Raw genomic sequence first — 5,641 nt, forward strand, 5'->3', positions numbered from 1 at the left:
ATGACTAGAGGGATGTCTATCTGAGTGGGAGTTCATTGAATAATTTGATTAGATGAACTTAATTATCATGAACTTAGTCTAAAATCTTTACAATATGTCTTGTAGATCAAATGGCCCACATTGCCCTCAACTTCAACGCGTTCCTAGAGAAAACCAAGCTGAAAGATGATGGCAGCAACTATACGGACTGGGTCCGGAACCTGAGGATCATCCTCTGTAACACCCCGGATGTAACTTGCCATATTTGTAACTCCGACTCTTGCCATTTTCGGCTATGTGCTATGTTATTCCCTTCGTGGTCGGGTTTTGTCTTTCGTTTTGCATTTTGTCATGTCATGCATTTTCATATCATGTCATCATGTGCTTTGCATTTGCATACGTGTTTGTCTCTTGCATCCGAGCATTTTCCCCATTGTCCGTTTTGCAATCCGGCGCTCCTATCTTCCCCGGTGCACCCCTTTCGTTTTCTTTCGTGTGCGGGTGTCAAACTTTCTCGGAATGGACCGAGGCTTGTCAAGTGGCCCTAGTATACCAGCCGGAAACCACCGGTCAAGTTTCGTTCCATTTGGAGGTCGTTTGGTACTCCAACGGTTAACCGGGCATCCGCAATATCCATTTGAGTGTCCAGAAAAAACCCCCTCAAAAACCAGCCCAAAACCCACCAAACTCTCTTCCATGCTCTAGGTCGTTCGATCACGATCGTGTGGGCGAAAACCGCACCTCATTTGGAGTCTCCTAGCTCCCTCTACCTATAAATATGTGAGACCCCCGAGATTTTCGCGCAGTCCAACCCTAGAAATTTTTCCCTCCGCGCCACCGGACGCGTCCGCCGTCGGCCGGACACGTCCGCCGTCGGCCGGAGACGTCCGCCGCCGCAGGCGACCTCTCCCGCGCTGCCACGTGGCAAGCCCGTCGCCGCCGCCGCCGGAGCCCGCGGGCCCAACGCCGGCCCCCGCGAGCCCGCTCGCCGTCCGCGCCTCCGCCCGCCGCCGGCTCGGCCCCGCCTCGCCCCGCCGCCGCGCCGCCTCCGCACCGGCGCCGCGCCGCCCCGCCGCTGGCCGGCCACGCCGCGGCTCGCCGCCGCCGACCCCGCGCCCGCCGGCGCCCCTCGCCGCCTCCGGCGCGCCACCGCCGCCTCCCTCCACCTGCGCCGCCTCCCTCCGGCCTCCCTCTTCTCCGGCCGTCGCCGGCGAGGCCGAGCTCGAGGAGCCCGGCCAGATCCAGATCGGGCCCCTGTAGCGGTTGACCCCGAGCCCCCTCTTTTCCCAAAGTTTGTTTCATTTTCTCCAGCATCTTGCCATGTTCGCGATGCCATAACTCCTTGCTTGTAGCTCCGATTCGCGCGTGTAATATGCCAAATTGTTCGCCTCGTGATGGTCTACATTTTGTTCAATTGCACCATGTTCATTAGAGGTCATCTTGATGCCCAAATCTCTGTTGGAAGAGGGCTAGTTGCTGTTATTCTCTGGTTCTTATCAGAACTTGGAGATTTGTCATTTTTGTATCATTTATTCTGTGCATCTTATGGGCATGAGCTCTACATGTGTTTTGAAGTATACCATGCCATATTTCCAGTGGTGTATGCCTTGTATTTTTGTGATCTCTGTGGTGACTAGCACAAGCATGCAAAGTAGGCCCCGTAATATTTCTGATTTCAGGGACTTAATGATTTCTCTAAGTCCTTGTCTGCTGTTATTTTGTTGCCATGTAAACTTGATGCTACAGAGAGATCCATGCATATTTTCGAGCTGTTCAGTAAGGATGTTTTGTAGCTATAGTTGTAATTGATCCATTCCTGCCCTTGTTTGCAATTATGGAGTGCATAGCATGACCCAATCTTGCTCTACTTTTGCTATAAAATATTTCTGGCAGATTCTTAACATGATATTCATTTTTGCCAAGCTTATGGTAGTTGATCCATACATGCTATGCAATTGTTCTTGCCATGGATAGCTTCATAATCATGCCATCTTGCTATAGGTGTGCTTGGTTTGTAGTGCATTGCTCTGTAGTGAGTGCATCAAGCTCACAAAGTGGCCTATATATTATTATTTTTGCCATGCTCTGTTTTCTGCCAAGTCTGAAACCTGATAACGAAACTTGCTATGTTTACATGCTTGCCATCATATCTTCTGATCCTTTTTGGCTTATGGTCAGTAAGAGACTTTTGTCATATGCATTTAGTAGAACACTTCCATGCCTTGTTTCGCTATGTTAAGTTCCTGTAGCATGTTGATTTCGTGCTCTGAACATTGCTACCTGATGCTGTTTTCTGCCATGTCCAGTTTTTCACCAAGTCTGTGAACCTGTTATCTTTTGCACTTTTGCCATGATTGTTTGAGCTTGATATGTTGTGATCTAGCCATAGCTCAGTGTTCATCTTTTGTCAAGCATCTCCTGTAGATTACTTTCATATGCTTTGTTGGAAATATGCCCTAGAGGCAATAATAAAATGGTTATTATTATATTTCTTTGTTCATGATAATTGTCTATTATTCATGCTATAATTGTGTTATCCGGAAATCGTAATACATGTGTGAATACATAGACCACAACATGTCCCTAGTAAGCCTCTAGTTGACTAGCTCGTTGATCAACAGATAGTCATGGTTTCCTGACTATGGACATTGGATGTCATTGATAACGGGATCACATCATTAGGAGAATGATGTGATGGACAAGACCCAATCCTAAGCATAGCACAAGATCGTGTAGTTCGTTTGCTAGAGCTTTTCCAATGTCAAGTATCATTTCCTTAGACCATGAGATTGTGTAACTCCCGGATGCCGTAGGAGTGCTTTGGGTGTACCAAACGTCACAACATAACTGGGTGACTATAAAGGTACACTACAGGTATCTCCGAAAGTGTCTGTTGGGTTAACACAGATCGAGACTGGGATTTGTCACTCTGTATGACGGAGAGGTATCTCTGGGCCCACTCGGTAATGCATCCTCATAATGAGCTCAAAGTGACCAAGTGGTTGGTCACGGGATCATGCATTACGGTACGAGTAAAGTGACTTGCCGGTAACGAGATTGAACGAGGTATTGGGATACCGACGATCGAATCTCGGGCAAGTAACGTACCTATTGACAAAGGGAATTGTATGCGGGATTGATTGAATCCTCGACATCGTGGTTCATCCGATGAGATCATCGTGGAACATGTGGGAGCCAACATGGGTATCCAGATCCCGCTGTTGGTTATTGACCGGAGAGTCGTCTTGGTCATGTCTGCATGTCTCCCGAACCCGTAGGGTCTACACACTTAAGGTTCGGTGACGCTAGGGTTGTAGAGATATTAGTATGCGGAAATCCGAAAGTTGTTCGGAGTCCCAGATGAGATCCCGGACGTCACAAGGAGTTCCGGAATGGTCCGGAGGTGAAGAATTATATATAGGAAGTCCAGTTTCGGCCACCTGGAAAGTTTCGGGGGTCACCGGTATTGTACCGGGACCACCGGAAGGGTCCCGGGGGTCCACCGGGTGGGGCCACCTATCCCGGAGGGCCCCATGGGCTGAAGTGGGAAGGGAACCAGCCCCTAGTGGGCTGGTGCGCCCCCTTGGGCCTCCCCCTGCGCCTAGGGTTGGAAACCCTAGGGGTGGGGGCGCCCCACTTGGCTTGGGGGGCAAGCCACCCCCCTTGGCCGCCGCCCCCCTGGAGATTGGATCTCCCAGGGGCCGGCGCCCCCCCAGGGCCCCTATATATAGTGGAGGGGATAGAGGGCAGCCGCACCACAGCCCCTGGCGCCTCCCTCTCCCTCCCGTGACACCTCTCCCTCTCGCTGAGCTTGGCGAAGCCCTGCCGAGATCCCCGCTACTTCCACCACCACGCCGTCGTGCTGCTGGATCTCCATCAACCTCTCCTTCCCCCTTGCTAGATCAAGAAGGAGGAGACGTCGCTGCTCCGTACGTGTGTTGAACGCGGAGGTGCCGTCCGTTCGGCGCTCGGTCATCGGTGATTTGGATCACGACGAGTACAACTCCATCAACCCCATTCACTTGAACGCTTCCGCTCGCGATCTACAAGGGTATGTAGATGCACTCCTCTCTCTCGTTGCTAGATGACTCCATAGATTGATCTTGGTGATGCGTAGAAAATTTTAAATTTCTGCTATGATCCCCAACAGGGAAGGCGGCGGACGTGAGTCCCAGACAAAACGAGATCCAGAAGGCGAGAAATTTCTCAAACGAGAAAAGGCTCCCCCCGCGCGCACCAATAAAAATCCAGCTTCAACTTAAATCCAGATCCAGAAAGCAAAGCTACAGAAAGAGAGATCCAAAGCGAAAGGCCGCGTCCGGCACCTAGTCTAGTCTTCTGGTCTTCAAGTCTTCTCACCAGCGCGGAGCTAAGTGCTGCCACTAGGCGTGGGAGGGAGCCCCAGGGCCTGAGGTCGGCACCCCTGAGACTCCGGGGCGTGTACAGCCCCAACTCATTATTACGTGAGTGTCACGGGCGGCGAGCTTCACAGGCACTGGGCCTTCTTCACATGTACCGGCCTTGCTTCATATTGCTAGACGAGGGCCCCGCCTTGCGCCACCCTTTACCTCCTTTGAGCCGACCGGTCACCGGGACGACACAAAAGAGGGAAAGGGGACGCCAGCGGTGCCCTCGGCGACCACATGTCATCTGCCGGGGGAAGGGTCGTCGAGGCCTCCCCGGTAGAGGGCCTACCTCTGGGTGTCGCCTGGCGTCGCGCGACACGGGGAGGGGCCTTGCTCCTGGCTCCCTCCTGGCGGCCCCCAGCGTGTTTCCCTTGTTGGAAGGGGTGTTGCCGTGCCAGGGTCGTCGATCAACGCCGCAACCTGATTCATCTGCAGCCCATGGTTAGCATAAGCCTGTTCCTGAGAGATTAGCAGTACCCTGTAGTTGCCGCTGCCGGCGCGGTCATCGTGGTTCTCCGTTGGTGGCTAGACCTATTTATAGGGGCCCTGCTCCTCTTCCAAAATATTGAGCGGGAAGGGAGCCAACAACGGCGGGCAAATTTGAAGGGGGACAGCTAGTACAAGCTATCCTGACAAAAGTGGTCTTCGCCTGCGAAAAGCTCTGTGGTGAGGCCGTCTTGGGCTACACGATGACCTCCGTCTTGCCGTCCTCCTGGTCTTGGTCTCATTGCACCAATGTAGCAACCTTTGCCTGATGCATCGGTACTCTTCGCCTGCGCTGGCCTCCTTAGCACCAAAGAGGAAACAAGGACGCTGCGCGCGCTGACGCCCGCCTGGCGCCCGCCTGGTGCCGATCGGCATGGCACACGTCACGAGAGCCTTGTGAGGTTTTCCCTGCCTTGATATCTCCGCTCCTCGCGAGCCTGCCTGACTAGGACGCTCTTGAGGAGGTCTTGCATCGTCCGCCTCGCCAGGCTTGGCCCCTCGCGAGGGTCTTGGATGCCTTGTTGATGAAGATGGGCCATACGGCCTGCTGGCTTAGCCACGCCGTGGGCTGCAGGCAGGCAAGTTTGGGGACCCCCATTCCCAGAACGCCGACATACTCCTTGGTTCCTCACAGGAAACCACTGTTCAAGATATCTTCCGATATTCCGATAAATCGGCCGATTTATCGCTTAGCGTTGTATGACTGATAAGATAAATCAACCGATATGGCGAAAAATCGGCCGATATGCTGATAAACTGGCCGATTTACC

Source organism: Aegilops tauschii, chromosome 5 (genome assembly GCF_002575655.3).
Source record: "Aegilops tauschii subsp. strangulata cultivar AL8/78 chromosome 5, Aet v6.0, whole genome shotgun sequence".
Taxonomy (NCBI): domain Eukaryota; kingdom Viridiplantae; phylum Streptophyta; class Magnoliopsida; order Poales; family Poaceae; genus Aegilops; species Aegilops tauschii.